The sequence below is a fragment of the Sitophilus oryzae genome, unplaced genomic scaffold (genome assembly GCF_002938485.1).
Source record: "Sitophilus oryzae breed Bouriz unplaced genomic scaffold, Soryzae_2.0 scaffold_177_pilon_pilon, whole genome shotgun sequence".
Lineage (NCBI taxonomy): Eukaryota > Metazoa > Arthropoda > Insecta > Coleoptera > Curculionidae > Sitophilus > Sitophilus oryzae.
The window spans coordinates 6,164,904-6,183,320 of NW_022146479.1; the positions used below are offsets into that span (position 1 = coordinate 6,164,904).

General features: G+C 30.4%; 1 protein-coding gene across 2 annotated transcripts in view; it reads left to right on the forward strand.

Annotated features, from left to right (window-relative positions):
• The first annotated feature begins 205 nt into the window (after positions 1-205).
• Positions 206-18,417, forward strand: part of LOC115882559 (trehalase-like) — a 44,607-nt gene continuing 26,395 nt past the window's right edge. The window contains exon 1 of one of the 2 annotated variants that reach the window (XM_030900727.1): positions 206-405. The gene's annotated coding sequence lies outside the window, so the exon portion shown is untranslated. Of the gene's footprint in view, positions 406-5,792; positions 5,993-18,417 lie in introns of those variants that run through there. The other variant, XM_030900728.1, reaches the window with a different exon arrangement.

Sequence of the window (18,417 nt, forward strand, 5' to 3'; positions counted from 1 at the left end):
TATGAACATAATTTTCAATTTAAGTAACAAAATTTGCACATTTACCAAATTAAATCAAGAGTATTGTGGTATTATTTAAGACATGCGGTATAGAGGAACAGATTTTTATAAGGTATATGCTAATTTTTGGAATATCATAAGTAAGAATAAGCTTAAGTTAAATAAAGACCAAGGATTTTAGTGCTATTGTGTATTTCTGTGGTGCGATAAATTAAAAAAAAAACTGTCGACAAGTTGGAACCCCAAAACAAAAGTGGCCAAATTAGCAAATGGGACACATCCGCCATTATATTATACATTTGCAAAGGAACTAGTTTGTAATGGAAAATATTCAGTGGTAAATATATGTTTTGTCTGTCTTCAAAAGTGCCTTTGCTGGAATTCTGCATTGTTAACTATACACAGGCAAGTATATATATTTTAAAACTTTTAATATCTTAGTTTTATTTTCTCAATTTTTGATCAATAAATATAATGAAGTAGCTGTTTCTATTAATATGAAAGTATGTCAAAATGAATGTTGGTTCTGTTATCTCTGTACAAAAATATCGCACAAAAATCTAAATCAAATAGAACTTGTAGTCTGTAGTGGCTGTCTGCGTCTGGGTTTCGACAACCTCATATCTAAGTTTATTTTTCCTACATTAAACGTGACAAACGTATACTGGGACTTAAGAATATTTAAAAAATATAACAGAAAGTGATTTAGTTGCCACAAGGTGACCTTGTTTTATTTTTTAGTACGTACGCTAATGTAACACATGCTATTGTTGATAAAGTACATAATACACTGTTTTTTAACCAATTGATATTATTAAGAAAACCACAACTATACTTTAATAAACCAATTCAGTCTTATCCAAAAAAATCCTTTATGGGTTTTTCGCCACTGCACTGCAAGAAAAATCTACAAAATAAAATAGTTATTTTTGGTAAACACTTCTGGCGTTAAACCTAAACGGACGCTGCTTGTCAGAAGTTGTGTTTACAGTTATAAAAATTTGCCTGACAAAGAAAAAAATGCTTAACGTTTCGGAAAGTTTTCTCTTTCCGTCGTCGGAAAAAAAATTACAGTAGTTATAGATTTAGACGAATATAATAACAAAATTACAGATCTTATAAATAACGGTAGTTACACAAAACTTTCAAAAGACCCAACACCAACTATTGAAAGAAAAATATACAGAACTTTATACAAATACAAACATATATTAACAGACTTACAATGAACATTATTAACACCCCATTACAGTAAACCACCTCATTTATACGGTTTACTGAAAATACACAAACAGGGTATACCTTTTAGACCTATAGTCAGTAGTATAAATTCTCCATGCCATCCGTTGGCAAAATTTTTACTAGACATATTAAATCCGATTGCAAATAACACCGATTCATACATTAAAAACACACCACACTTTATAGAAAAAATTTCAAAAATTAATATAACACCTAACAGTTTAATGGTTAGTTTTGACGTTGTTAGTCTTTTCACTAACGTGCCGGTAGATAAATGACTTAAAATAGTTAGGGATAGATTAGAACAAGATACACATTTAATAGATAGAACAAAATTAAACATAGATAGTATTTTGGAATTGTTGACACTTTGTGTTAAAACTACTTATTTCCAATTAAATAATGATTTTTTTCAACAAGATTTCGGTATGGCAATGGGATCACCTCTCTCTCCTTTGTTAAGTAATATTTTTATGGAAGATTTTGAAAATAATACAATAAATAGTTTTTCAAAAAAGCCTGTAATATGGCTGCGTTATGTTGATGATATTTTTGCAATATGGCAACATAACGTTTCTGAAATAGACATTTTTTTGGATTATATAAATTCTCGCGAACCTACCATAAAATTTACTTTAGAAGTAGAGAGAGGTAATCGTTTGTGCCATTTCTTGATGTTTTAGTGTCAAAGTTTCAAAATAAACTAATTTTAGATGTTTACAGAAAACCCACAAACACAGATAGATACTTAAATTTCACATCTAATCACAGTATAAGTGTAAAAAAAGGTGTTATAAAAAGTTTATATGATAGGGCAAAAATAATATGTACAGACGACATTTCACTAAACAGAGATATAAACCACATAAAAAATACATTAATAAAAAACGACTATCCACCATATTTTATTGACAAAACATTAAACGAAATACAAACCCCAAATCATAGACACAATGATAACAATACACAATATATACAACTTACAATTCCATACATACGAGGCGTTTCGGAAAAAATAAGAAGGATAGGAAAACAATATAACATACGAACATACGTTCAAAACACAAAATACACTTAGATCCATTTTATCACATACTAAATCAATGAATACAGAACAATAAACAAAAAATGTAATATACCAAATACCCTGTGAATGCGATAAATTTTACATTGGTGAAACATCTAGACCCTTAAATGTTAGAATCAAAGAACATAAAGATTATTTAAGAAAGGGAGATTTTCACAAATCTAAGATTTGTCAGCATTCATGGGATACAGGGCACAGAATAAATTTTCTTAACGCCAAAATTATAATGAAAGAAGCGATAGCCTCTAAAAGAAAAATAAAAGAGGCTTTTTTAATTCAATCTAATAAAAATAAATGTATTGCTCATGCATCTGTAGATGTTAGTAATGTATGGCAATCGCTTCTTTGATTTTAAAGAACATAACATAAATAAACATAACATACGTAAAATTTAAAAATAATCATACAGAAAGTTTGGGCTCTTTGGTTTTACCTTATTCAGTAATTGTTATCAGGTAGTAATTGTTAATTTTGAAGTTTAACTTAATATAATGTCATTTTAACAGAACGTCAACGATTTCTTGTAGACGTATCTGTTTTAAAAAGTAAAGTGTTCTCGAATAGTTCAATTTAAATATTTTAAATAGTTTTTTTCTTGATTCTTTATATTTTTTTGCTTCCGACGACGGAAAGAGAAAACTTTCCGAAACGTTAAGCATTCTTTTCTTTGTTAGGCAAATTTTTATAACTGTAAACACAACTTCTGACAAGGGGGGGGGGAAACCCATAAAGGATTTTTTTGGATAGATGAATCCGCTACATAGGTATAGACATTTTTTACAATTCAGTCTTATACAGTTTGCCAATCAAAATATTTGTATGTAAATTTATCTACATGCATGTACAGGGTGTCACTGGATGAGCTAGCATTAGAATTTTAATCAGAACTAGAATGTTTAAAATAGATAGGTAGGTACCTTCATTTTTTGTGCAAGCGGCTTAAAATCCGGAACAAGTAAAAAATCGTTACGCCACTGGAAATAAATTAGTTAGGTAATATAAAAACTTGATAATTATAAAAAATGGAACTAAATTAAAGGAACATTACCAGATTCGAAAGGAAAAATTAGCTATGTCCGACGAATAAAGCGACAGATAGAAAAAAATCGTATAATCGTTTTGTTGTTGTTTTCGGGCGTACTTTGATATTGTGCGGTGACTTTTAGTTTATCCATCCATGCAGTTAAATGCATTTATGCACTCAAACGGACGGTTAAGTCGCCTAATAATTGGCTAATGTGAAAAAAATTGCTCCAAAACACACCATGGGTATTTTTAAAGGCACTCGTTTTTTCTCTGCGCCGTTTAAACAAGGGAGCTCATTCACGGACAATCATTTTATTAAATCGAAAATTGTATTTTAAGGCACCTATTTTTAGATTAAAACACTTTTATAAATTGACAATGAGATGTCTCTTACGTCATTGGCGTTTCCGTTATAAACTATTTGTTTTTGTTTTGTTTTTGGACAAACCTAATATAATATGATATTTTGCCAATACTTTTACTAAATTGTAATTTAAATATAACTTTCTTTCGTATTTTATCTCTTAGTTATAAAATTATGAAAGTTTCAACAAGTGTAGGAAATTTTATGTATGTATATTCAGATACCTTTAACAGCTTAGGTACCTTAGCTTTGCGAAAAAAAATGTTTGACTTTTGTTTTTCTGCTATTTTTAATAAAGATTTAAAACATCCCCTACGTCCATTACTGTTCTCAAGACTACAATAGCCTATATTTTCTTATTCTAAACCTTTTTAGTTAGTAAAAATTGCCCATTTTTGGCTATTTTTACACATTTTCAAAGGCCTTAGAAATTGAGTAGCAATAGCGATAAAATTCTGAAAATTTCAGCATTTCTAGGAAATTTTATTTAGATTTAGAAAATATACATCCTTACATGCTTAGATACCTTACCTTTGTGAGAAAATTAATTTTTGGGACCCTTGTATGAGCTATATTCATTTAGCTATGATTCGAGAAAATGACGACGATGATTTTAGAACACCAGCACAATACAAACCAAATAAGGAAATGACGCCTTCCGCTATTCTGTGACGTCGCTGGTGTTTTTTTGTTAATCTCGAATTATCTTTTTATTAAATATGTTCGCCAAAGGTCTAAACAAATAAAAAAGTTCGTTTTGCACACCAAATTAGTACCATTATCCTGAATTTAGCTAACTACGAATAATTACACCTAATATAAAGTTAACGATCTTACTGGGTAATTTTCAGGCGTTATTTTGCGTTGGTACAGCTCTGGACAATAAATGTAACCTTAGAATTTTGCAAAATAAATTTTGTTGCTGAATCATCTAAATGCTGTTTCTATAAGATAATTGTTTCAAATCGAATCTAACGACAGTTAATTATTTATTTTAATTCATTTTACCATTAAAAAAACAATAGCTCGTAATGAGAAATAACAATGTCTGATCTTAAATAACGAATTAAGTATTATTGTGTATTGCTTTCGATTATTGTCACATTTTACTAGTTTAAAGCAAGTTATTTTTTTAATAACATCCTGTTAATGCCGCTAATGAGATATTATATTAATACGAAACTAGAAAAATGTTTTTATAAACTAGATGGAAAATTACATGACAATAAAAATTTCAATAATGTACACTGAGATAAAGTAATAATAAATAAACGCGAAATTATATACGAATTAAATCCGTATGTAATTAAAAAAATCTTATGGCTATAAATCAGGGTTGGCATGATTTGAATCAAGTGATTTTTTTAATTTTAATCATGTGATTTAAATAAAAAAAAATAATTTTATTAATACATTATTATAAATCAAAAAATAACTGTAAAAGTTATAAAAATGTGTCCTAGAAAACTGTAAAACATATTTCTATAACAGGTATAACAGATAATAAATCGAAAAATAATTGTAAATGTTATAAAACTATATAAAATTATCTATTCATCAATGTAATTGTTGGACCGATTTTTGAACTTATTTCGTCTGAATCCATTAGACCGCTAAACGCAGGGATTTATTTTAAAATTTATGTATGTTAGATTAGGGACAGATAATTAGTCTTTTTACTTAAATTAAACCACTATATTCCTCAAAATACGTTTTATTCCGCTTAGAAATACGTGAACAGTTCGAAACTTCGAAAGTCGATCTTAACTGACTAATAATATATAATGTTGCATCATTCTTATATAACTTATAAGAATGATGCAACATTCGCAATATTGCTCCAGATTTGTTTTTCGAAGACGTAATTTAGAGAAGCCAGCTATCATGTATAAATGACAAAAATTCCAATACATATCATTCGCAAAGTCTAGTGCTAGTCTGATTTAAATATTATTTTGAATTAAAATAAAAAAAATCTGATTTTTTTGATTTTTTAAAAAAAATCATGATTTTTTCCAACCCTGCTATAAATGTTTAGTAAATATACCATTTTAAAAAAAAATATGGTAGAACAAAATTTCTATCGGTAAAATGAAGAAATCAAGAGTCCTATTGGCTAATATAGTAGGAGATTAATACCCTTATTAACTTCTGTAGTTAGGAAGTGAAGTATCTTGAAATGGCAAGGGAAAAAATATATCCGAGAAATAAAAATCACTGACTTGGAAAAAGGCTGGATAGAAAGTCCGTTTCTATAGAAACACTGAATTAGGGTGAGCAAAATTTGATACATTGACTTCTATATTTTTTAGAAAAATTAACAGATTATAGAAAACCACGTTAGATGCATTATAATTTATAATAAATATATATTTAAATCATATCAAAAATTTATATGTTTTGCCTCTCAAAGCAAAATATTTTTGATAATCTCTTATTTAGAAAATAAGAAATTATTTAAGATTTTTTTTTTAATTTAGATTTGGTTTTATCTTAATATTTTTTGACTTTATTAAATTTTATAAAACCTATTACTGTACGTACCAGAAGCTCCTAAAAACATTTAATTGAGAAAAAATGCAATGTAATGACGCAGCAAGTTTAACTCTACCGCGTAAACGATAATTATCAACAAACGTGCAGTTAAAAATGAAATGATGCATTGTTTCAAATGTAACTACTAGCAATATTATAGTAAATAGCAACATAATTACTCCAATTTATGGACTTGTAAAGCATCAGTATGTTAAAATAATTATTTAACATAATAATAAAAAAGTAAATAATGCTTTCGCATACATTTAAAACAAAACAATTATAAATATATGTAATAATGTTTTACACGCCCGTTAAATTTTTTACTAAAGCCGGTCCCACACGATGTGTCGAACACATAGACTTAAAATAAAATATAGACTACACTATTTACATCTCAACGCGGTCAAACAATCTTTTTTGTACACATGTTTACTTTTGGGGACAGTCGACCGAGCCTTCCTCATCCAGCCTATGTTGTCACGTCTTTAATATTATATATATTTTTTTTTCTTGTTATACACATATATTGAGATATTAATACTACATTTTAATAAAGTAGGTTTTAATATTCCATAGATGTATTAAATAGTCCTTATACTACTAAATTATAAGTCGAATACTATTTAAAAAGGATAAGTTCTTTACAATATGGCAACACCGATTAGAGGCGAGGTCGCCTATTCATTCATTTATTACCTTGTAGTACGCGTCGCCCGTGTGCGGTAAAGCTTTGTTGCCGCTATGTCCCCAGCTGTATTAACGCATTTTCTTAGCTTGTAGTACTTAAGTGTTTATTTTATTTACATTTTCTGTTCAAGAACTATAAAATATGGTTCGCCAGTGCCAAATTTGCAAGAAATTTGACTTAAATAATCCATTTAAGTCTTGAAACGACTTTCGTCCGGTAGGCAACTCTCAATTTACCTATTGGGAGTCAGTGGCGTTGTTGTAGAAAGGCGCTTATTTAGATAATATTTTAGTAAAATGTAAAATTTGAATTTTTTCTTTTACATAATTATTTATAAAGGTTTTTGTAACAAAATCATAATTATTATATCCCTGTTAATAATTAATAATATTTTTATTAAAAATATATTCCGGTTTATTCTAAAATTATCTTCAGAATCTAAAATAACATACAAGAATTTTAAAATGATATAACATTATGAAACAATATTTTTTAATATACCGGTTTTGTCTCAAAAGTGGCCCACCCCTATAACTTTTTTATTTTTTCAGATAAAAAAAAAAGATTTGTATGTTAATAGGTATATGGCATAAATTAGGATTGATTGACGTATTCAATTGTTTTTGGTTTCTTCCTGTTTCACCGGAAATGATTACATCTTTTGATTTTTAAAGGCACCCTTGGTATATTGCTACTTTATTCGATAAAAAATGACACTCTAAATAGAATGACATATCATATGTCAACTTTTGACATTGTCGCTTAAAAACAAATCGTATTTTAAATTTCAATCCAGGATGCCATGGTGTTGTTAAAAACACTAAGTTTTAATCAAGGAGCCTTGGAAAAATAGTTTTGATCGTCTAATAGGTTTCGTGTCTTGTCTAGGCCGGTTAAAAGATGTACAAATCGTATTTTTAATCAAATTTCAATTTTTTCAAATGGAACAAGCGTGATTCATTAGCATATTTGGAAAAAGCATTTTTTATGAATATATACAACCACACACTTGGTATTTCGAGTCAAATTGTCGTTAAGAATCGCGTGTTACAATTACAATTAAACCATATGCGAAAATGTCAAAAGTTGACACATGATATGTCATTCTATTCAGAGTGTCATTTTCTATCGAATAAAGTAGAAATACACCGAGGATGCCATTTAAAAATTAAAATTTATTGTCATTTCCGGTGAAACAGGAAGTGACCAAAAATAATTGAATGCGTCAATCAATCCTAATTTATGTCATATACTAACATACTAAATCTTGTTTTTTTTATTTGAAAAAATAAAAAAATTATGGGGGTGAGCCACTTTTGGGACGCATCCGGTATAATAAAGACAGTACCGAGTTAAATAAATGTAGTTTTCATTTTATCCACTCCTATCACCTTCCTTCCTTTAATGGAACAGATTTATGTTTTCTCTAATTTACATAATAAGACATCACTTAACCAGAAAAAAAAATTACAACAATCATAATTTTTTTTCTCTCTCCCTGTCGCCGATTCTATTATATCTGTAGAATAGATCCTATTTTGATTAATATTAGGGGTTGTAAATGTTTGACTAAAATTAATATTTTTTTAATAATTTCAAAAATTACGTAATTTCGATTATAGAATATCTTCTATGACATATATTTTATTACTTTTATCCTTTTTGGATTCTAAGACGTTTTTTCTAAACTGTTATTTAAAACAACCTCTCCTAAATCTTAATAAAATATAAAAAAGTTTAAATACGATATATTTTTAATTTAATTATAGCTTCATTAAAATAAAAAAATTACCCGGCTATGATACACAGAGTTCAGGTGTACTTGAGAAACGAAAGACAGTGTTGCGTTTCTCGTCAGAGTCGTCATGGAACGACCGTTACGACAGAGACAACCTATCTATCGCTCGTGTCGCACTCGTTTTAACCTAAAACAATAACACAACAATAACAAAACATTGTCTGACCGCATGTTCCAGCTATTTATGAATGAGATGCTCAGTCTATATTTTATTTTAAGTCTATGGTCGAACACCTTCCAACGTTCGACACATGAACATTTGCCACATCGTGTAGGAGACACTTGTGAATTGCAATATTGTCGAAGCCTATGACAAATGATGCGTCCAACGTTGGAAGCATCGTGTAGGATCAGCTTACTAAAAATTATTTTATAAACTCCCCATTTAAAATTTATATCGTTCAGAAATAGGCATTATTCTAAATACAACAACTACTAAGAAAATACTTTTTAAATGTCAATTTGTTATTACCACCAATATATGGGCTTATAAATCATCAGTCCTTACGATAAAGAAACCCTTTTTAAATCATTTTAGGAAAACTCATTCAACATAAAGGAATTGAATAATAAAATTTTTGGATTATTTTTCGAAGTTATACAATACAACTAATTAATTTTTACTTTCTGAATCAACTTTAAAAAGTGGAATATATACTAAAAAAATCTGGGTTAACCATTCAACAAAACCTGTTTCGGTTGGTTCTCTCCTTAAACACAAGTTTGTAAAATTAATTAGATTAAATTAATAATTAGATTAAAAATTAGGCTAAATGATTTTTATAAATAAAATAATTATGTGTGGCGCTTTGAAAATACTGACAACAATTCAAATAACACTGGTCGACAAGGTTTTCTAAACATGTACCAAAAAAGAGTTTTTATTGTCTATTTTTGTTACCTAATCACATAAATATTTTCTAAATGGACACACCATATATAGCATTTTTATTTAGCATCTTGTATACCTGCAGTATACCCCTTATCGGTATTCTTAGAAAATAAAGACCACTTTTTCTCAAATGCACCCCACTGCAATAAATTTTATAATAAGTCGAATGAAAGAGGCCGTACACAGCCATAAAATTGTTGGTTTATATTTAGTTTATTTCTAACCGTTATTTTTACAGAAAGTTTTCTAGCGAAAAAGTGTTTTGAGATGGCAAGTTTAGTGCGCCAATCTTGCGAAAATTCACCAGATAAGTTTTATTATATTTGTTTTGTTCCATATATTATTAAATCACACGATATGCCACTTTCTTAAAAAGTCAGAAACACTTTTTATATTTCGGTTGTAAAGTTGGGGATTAGTGATTCTGGTTCAGCGGCTGAAAGACCATAGGAAAAGTATTCCTTTTGCCGTGCTTCTGCCATGGAGAGAACCTCGTTTTAATAACTGCTGTTTCTGTCGAACAAATATTAAAGGTTATTCAAAGAAAAAGAAAGGCAAAATTGAGTATCCAAACCTGCGATCTGCACAAAGGCCGGTTCCTCATAGCGAAGAATTGCCTGTACCTGGCAAAGTGCTGCTCTTCCTGAAGATGACGATACCAACCCTCTAGACAAACCTGGAACATCTACCGACCCTCCGTATGAAACCGAAACCTCAAATAAATATTATATATAAATTTAAAAAAAAACTTAATGATTTGGTACGTTATTTGGATTTTTTTAAACAAAAGACCGAAGTTCAGTGATGAACAAGGAGAGGTGAAGTTTTTTTACTTGAATCGCTTATAAAAAAACAACAAAACATCCTCCAAACCAAAGCCTCCAAAACAAAGCCTCCCCAAACACAAAATCATAAAAATTTCTCTTCGGAAATGCACCATTCATTTTTTTCTGACTTTAGAATAACTGAAATCAGTTACATGAAAACGTGGTCCTATTTTACATTCTAAACACTTTTCTTGTGTAGGTATGAACTTAACCTAGTAGATACTGTAATTTAGACATCAATACCTCACCGAGAAAAAAACGAAAATAAAGAAAAATGAACCAACAAACCAAAGAAAACCAAAGCAATCAAAACACGCTGCAAGCTAAAACGCGTCTGTTTACGAATTCCAATTGCCCAGTACTTTTCAAATCTTGCTATATTTTATCAATAAATGAAAATGGTACACTTCCGCAAGAAGTTTTTTTGCATATCTACATAATAGAAAAAATTCTAGAATGAAAAATAGAAACGTATTTTCATGTAACTGGTTTCAGCTATATTCTAAAGTTGAAAAACTGAAAATTATGCATTTCCGCAGAAAAATGTTTGTCACATACTATTCAAAAAGGCTTCAAAATACTAAATAAACAAATATTTCTTACATTACTGATTTCAAGTAAACGAAACTTGAGCCACAAGGAGTCTTACAAATTAAAGCAAATCTTTTTGTCGAAGATTTTTTTGACAGGAATTACATTTAAAATGTTTCGATTCATCTGTCACACACACGCTTAAAAGTTCGTTCACCCTATACAGAGGCATGATTAAGGGTACACCTGACTACCCCAAATCTTATTATAAGGGAGGATTTAAAGATTACGCTCAACTGGAGGCACATTAATTAGTGACAAGAAAAACGGATTGTAGTTTACCTAAAACAGGTCTGATTAAATAGATTTTCTGATTGGGGTAGTTTATAATACGTGCTTTAACTTAAAAGAGATATTCCTCAAGATAAATTCATTTCACGACCTCATTTTGTCGTCTCCCATTTCTTTACTTCCGCCAGTTTATTGTTTTTCATTTACAAAAGAGCTACCTCTAAAGCGGTCCATCTACGCTTACCGTGACACTGTTTTTATTGGATCGTATTATTAAAAAGTTGGTAAAATAATAATTAATTCATTAAAATTTAAAAAATGTATGATATAAATCGTATGAGTATTCGCGATAAACTGGTGCATAAATAACATAAATATTATTACTATTATGCAACATAAATATGAATTTTATATTGAGTTACTTAATTAACCTTTGTAAAGCTTGTCGCCCACTTGGCCGTCACGTCCCGTCCCGTTCCGGCCCGTCAAAATACGGATAGGATTAAAACCATGCAAATGAATAGACTACCGCACATTAGCCCGTCACGGCACGGAACGGCGAGTCCGTCGACGGAACAGATTCCAGCTCTCCGACTCTCCCCGTCAAACGACGGTCCGTGCCGGGACGGGCCGGTCAACTGTACGCGGAGCCGGCCGGCCGGCGCTGGCCTGCATTAACTTATGGAAGCCTTTCGATCGCATATATGTTTTGCAATTATTTTGGCAGTTGTTATTGTTAAGTCCGAGAAAGCAGTCCTAAGAAAAAAATTAGGGAAATTAAATCGTTAAATAAATGATGGGACTCTCCGCGTTCAGTCCGCTTTTGATTAATGGGGTGGACCCACATTTTCTCTTTATCTTCTATTTATTTTCTTCTTCTTCTGCCAAAAATGCGGCCGCTACAATAACTTCTTCATCAGAACTGCTGCTTTCACACATAGTGACTCTGTCACTGCTACATGTAAACTAAAACAAAAAGATCTTCGCAACATACGACCGCGACGTGACGGCTTGCCGGTTTCCTGCGGCAAAGTGGGCGACCAAGCTCTCCGTCGCCTGCAGGCGACGAGCAGCTACGGTCCGTGCTGTGCCGGACAAGTGGGCGACAAGCTTAATAAGTAACAATATTTTGACTACAATGTTTTTATTACTTAATTTTCTTCATGTAATTTATAATACAGAGCGGTAGTAATTTTCTACGAGTAGCCGATAAAATTAGCATTAAGTACCTAATTTTTACAAAAAAAATATTAATATTGAAACAGATACTTCAAATATTCCCGTAAAAAATGTATAACAATATCCTTGATTATATTTGTATATTATTAATCAATTTCGTTGCCTAGTTTTATAACCAGACTCATTATTGAAATAACTGTCTAGGTTAGAGTGTATAATTAACAAAATTAAAAGTATTTAACAGAAAGTTATCTTGATTTTCGAATGGAACTAATATAAAGACAAAGTTTATAAACATTTTATGTTATAAAGTAAAATGCAAAATATGCCCTTGATATTGATTATTTACTGTTTGATTTTAAGTAATATAATAATATAACAGTTAACATTTGTTTCATCAGCAAAAATAAACGATAAAAATGTAAATAAAATACAAACTTTCTTGTAGATTTTATTATTTATAAATAAAACACTAATACGTTCTGATCCATTTAATGTAAAAAGCTACGGGGTACTCTGCATTTTTTTAATTTATGCAGGTGCTTCATAAAGCTTTGTAGTCGTTTTCGAATTTTTGGTACTTATATCATAGAAATATATTATATAGTTCAATAATATTTAAGCTGCGCCCAACAGCAACCCAAACTAATTTAGAAGTAAAAGAGAAATAGAAAACCGAATATATTTAGATATTAATTAAAAGGCCTTCATAAAATTACTAAACAATATCTACACATAATTTTAAATTTCTCCAATAATAAAGATATCTAGTATAATATCATTTATTAATAACTTTAATATTTACAAATAACATTGTTGTGTTCTATTTTTGGTTTGTGCACCCTTCCACGGACTTCTAGAACGGCTATTTCCACTACTAACACATATACTGATAAAAAAATACCCGGAACAACTAAACGCATCAAAGTCGTATTCACAATCACGATGATTGATTTAAATGGAAATCACGTTGTGGAGAGTTTCCGAACATAGCCTTGTTTCTGCACTAATATAACAATTCCTTCCGTTTATTTTTCGGTTACATCTGCCAAGGCCGAGCTTTGCTTCCTATCCGCTCCGATTTTTTTATAATTCAATCCTCCAGTTCGCTCTCATCGAGATTTAGTAAAAAGAGATACGAAAATGGATTATCTCTTACCTAACAAGGCGGAAAAAACGTAACTTCTTTATATTCTTTTTTGATTTTGGAAGGTAGAGTCTGTGTTAGAATTTTTATTTTTAGATGAATGTATTTTATGATGAAAGCTATAAATCTGTCGAGGCATAAATACGATTTCGAATTTATTTTATAACAGAGCTGCAATCAATTTCTGCCGTGGACATGATTATTGGCTGAAAACAATTTTTATTGGCAAGTTATCCTGGCATTTATTTTTTTAAATAACAAAGTTCCACAATCTGGTTTATAAAGCATCTAAAGCTAATGGTTTCAAATAGGGTATTCAGTCCCAGAAGCACTTTTCTTTTTAACAACAACCTTATAAAATATTGTAAATCAATAGACAGCCAATCAAAAATAACGACTCTACTATTGTTTCTCTATATTATTTGTCTTGTACGAACCAAAGTTTCCCTAATCGCTGAAAAATGAAAGTTTGTTAATGGATCCTCCTTGATATCTGATAAGTAAATCAGAGTAATATTAAGACCTTTCGACTATAAGATCATTTAACCTTGGGATAATAATACTAAAGTCAGGGACATAACCATGGTAATGACTTTATTGGTCCACTATGCAAGAAAGCTGTAATAATTTAACATTTATCGCGCAACATATAAATAGAGTCTAACATGATGTGTCCTATTTATGTTGAAGCGCAAACATCAAAGACAAAACATCAAAGTTCTATAAAATCGCAAAGTTTATATACCAATGCATACAACGAAAAATGTTATCAACAAAACGTTTGTCCTACCAGGCATTTTAATTCCTTGTTAGACTTGTTTGAGTTTTGATAAAATTTCGATTGACGAAGAAATGACCTCATGAAATTCTGATTTTTATTTATCGTACTACTATTGTGTGAACGCGTGCGAATATTTAAACGCTTGCATAATCATGATTGTCATTTTTATCGTTTAAATAAGCATGCTTTAATTAGTTACTTAGTTTTACTTTTCCTTATTATTAATTTTGTTACGGAGATAACTGATTTCATCATATTATTTTCTTCTGTGTATCGTCAACTAAATTGCAATTGATTGAAAATTGTGATTTCTTTAAAGTAGATCAAGATCATCATCATATATGCAGGCATTACACCGCTACTTACTTGTAGAAGTTTTCTTAACTATTCTACCTTCATTTTTGGGCCCAGATGTATCGCTGTTATTTTTCTAGCGTCTTAGTGCAAACTTGTATGTAGAATGAGTAGGAGGAGGGTTAATCACCGCGACCCTAAAGATCTATTGTGTCCCCTTATTGAGTTATAACTCATCATGCAGTCTATAAGTCATCATACATGGGGATTTTCCTGTTGCAGGGGGGACAGAGTATTTCCTATCCTCCTCTGACAATAGAGTCGAAGAGCTTGTATCCTGAGGTATCCGTCAGATGGAGGATAGAGGATCTGTATCCATTTTCCCCACCTCTTTAACTTCTCTCCTTAGACCTGATACTGGTGTTATCCCGAATCTATGAAAGAGGATATATAGAATATCTCTATTGCCTTCTTGGTTTTGAGGTCAATTCCTATTGTTAGGACTTGACCATGGCCCTCCTCCTTCGAGTTGATGACTCGCCAACTCAATGTCTGTACATTGAAGTTCTGGCAAAACTGGTGATACATCCCTACTTGCCTCCCGGTGTAGGGCCGCTTTCCATTTTGGCTTTTTCTCTCCTTACCGGAGCAGACTGCAGAGGTGCGTGTCTCTGTTGAAAGAATGCGAAGCTCTGTCCACCAGAATATACTACGTTAGCTCTGTCCGTAATACATGACCACAGACAGTAGGGGGTGCCTGGTATTGCGAAGAGGGTAGTCCTGGGTAGTCCCATCCGGCATCGATACGTCTTGATGTAATTCCCTGACGAAAAGAAAAGGATGAGAGGATGAAAAAAAATTGTGCGTTATGAAAGCTTAATATTTTATATGTTTTATGTATTTCTACACTTTCATAACGTAGGAACAGGGAACTTATATTGTCACAAGCAAAATATTATTAATGTACCCAAACAAACACCGTATAATAATAGCAACAGTTTTGAAGCTGTTTCAGCCAGTAAGTGTTAGCTTTTGTTAAGTCGTTTAAGGCATTACATGGATGAATTTTAAATGCCAGGGGATTTTATTACGACGTTAAAAAATTTCCATTACTAATAAAACTACAAACAAAACTCGATATAGACGCAATAAGAATTTATAAAGAGATAAAGAATTTAGTTTATAAATTACCATTTTATACTATTTTAGACGATTATGAACTAAGGGTGCGTCCATAAATTACGAGAGGTTATCTTGAGATTTGTCTCGACACCCTCCCCTCACCCTTAATCTCACGTGAGATCTAACAAAATTTGAATTTTGAATTTAAATGCGTTGGATTTATTTACCATATAAGGGATTTGGGGACCTAATTTTTGATATATAAGGTGAATTTTAAATAAGTGCAAATATTTTCAGGGCTGGTAGATCTCGATAAAAGAAACATATTTTCTCTTTACCATTTTTCAGATAAGTCCAAAATAACCGAGTTATTTAAGTTTGAAAATTTAAAAAAAAATGATCTTTTTTGAAAAAATGTTGAGAGCCACCGGATTTTTTCTGTATTTGCATCCCTTTTAGTGCCGTAACCATGGAGTAAAGCCGCATAACTATGGTAATATCAGAGATTAAGAAATTATACCGTGGGAAAATTTGCGGTGAACGGGCAGTTCTAAAAAGTTTTCCAAAAATATACAGGGAAATTTAAAAGAAAATGTACGATTTTCAACATCTTTATTGCGAAAAAAAACTCATAGACGTGTTCCTAGATCAAAATATACCACCCCTAAAAATATTTGTACTTATTTAATTAATTTAATTTAAGACTCACCCTGTAGGTATATCGACAGTAAATAACCACATCTATTGAAGGGTTTTAATATACAGAAGAATTGAGCATATTCAACATATCAGATTTCGACATATTTTAGTTTAGAAATTTAATATGTTTTAATTTAAATTGACCTAATTTCTTACATTTTTACACCCTACATTTTTCTTACATTTTTTGTCCGAAAAATATAACATGTGTTTTCCTAAAAATCTCCCCTCCTACGTAAGATTTAGTGAGATTTGGCGGGAACCCCCTCTGGATTCCCCAAGTAATAATTAATTCCCCTAACAGTCCAAAAATTTAATTTCTTCAAAATTTTATTTTTAAATAAGATCAAAACATTTTTACTTTCAAAATTGAAAGAATAAAAAAATTTGTTATATTTTGTAGACAAAATTTAACTGGCAGCGGAGGTCGCGTAAAAAATCTGATTAATATTAATGGAGACATTGAACTCTCATTGCGTTATTAAAAGAATTAACAAAAATTAGATTAGCAAGAACGAAGCTTGAACCGAAGTAACAATATTTCGACCGCACAGTCTACTGCTCTACTTTATATGTTCTATCAATAAAAAATGTAGAATTTGTTCTGAATTATGGCAAAAAATTGCACTAAAATCGGTCAAGGTTGTTTTTTGAGTGGTTTTTTACATTCCACTACTCCATAGCCTAACAGCTATGGTCCTTGAATATCATGTTTATCTCAAAATTAGTAGCAATATTTATTATTTGATCATAATGTTGCAACGAAGAGGAAGATTTTTATTTTTTCCTATTTTCTTTTTATGTAGAAATATATTTCTCTTTGATAAAAGTTAAATGGTAACCTATATTACTTGAAAACAAGACTGATTGCATAAGTCAATTTAATCTGACCTTTACTTTTCTACTTATCGCAGTTATTTCTGATTTGACTGAGATCTGACACTTGAGATTTTCCATATATGGAAAAATAAGATTAGTAAAATTTCATATCTAGTTAAAAAGTTGGTCCTTTAGATACTTATATTACTTTTACAGAAATAATACCTAAATAGACTGTGATATCATTAAAAAGCTATTTTTAAATTTGAACTGCGAAAAAAAATCTGATCCTTAGAAAGTACTTCATATATGCAAAAATAATCAAGCCTCTAGATTACATATCTACCTAATATGTAGGTCCTTTACATACCTACGTTACATTTAGAAAGATAGTACCTAATTATACTGTGATATCATCAATAAAATATATTTGTATCTGATCTCATCTGAGAAAGTACAGCAAAACATTCTGGGAAAACAAATTCAAAAAGTTACTATTTGATAACGGTTAAATTGGGTGATCTGATGATTGTTGTTTTTTACTTTAGTTCTATTGGGGAACTTCAAACAGGTATTAACGAAAGTGAAAGATCATGTTTACTGTGAATCATGAATGACTATGTAACATATCTGAACAGTACCGGTTCAATTAAAAACAATACCACGAATTTTTTACTATGAAAATCTAAAGGTTGATTTGATTTCTCATAAATTTAACCTAATCTGTACCCTGTACTATGTTAGTTAGGACCGATTACCCATAATTTTTAATTTAATTTTGGTATCTAAACCATTAAAATTCAATGCAAATAGTGATATTTTATTTTCATAATTTTAAAATTATGTTTTCTATTTTTCTAAGACATTTGAGTATGTGTAAAAAATAGCCAAAAATAGGCATTTTTCGACATTTTTTTTACTGTATAGTCATGAAAATTGGCGATATTAGTCATGTCACCGATTTTGTTAAAACTGGTGTTATTTGCTAATTAAAACTTGTAGAATAAGAAAATACAGTCCATTGTGGTCTTACGAGTTTGTGGTCTTATTAGTTGTAGGGGAAGTTTTAACATCTTCAAAAATATCTCAAAA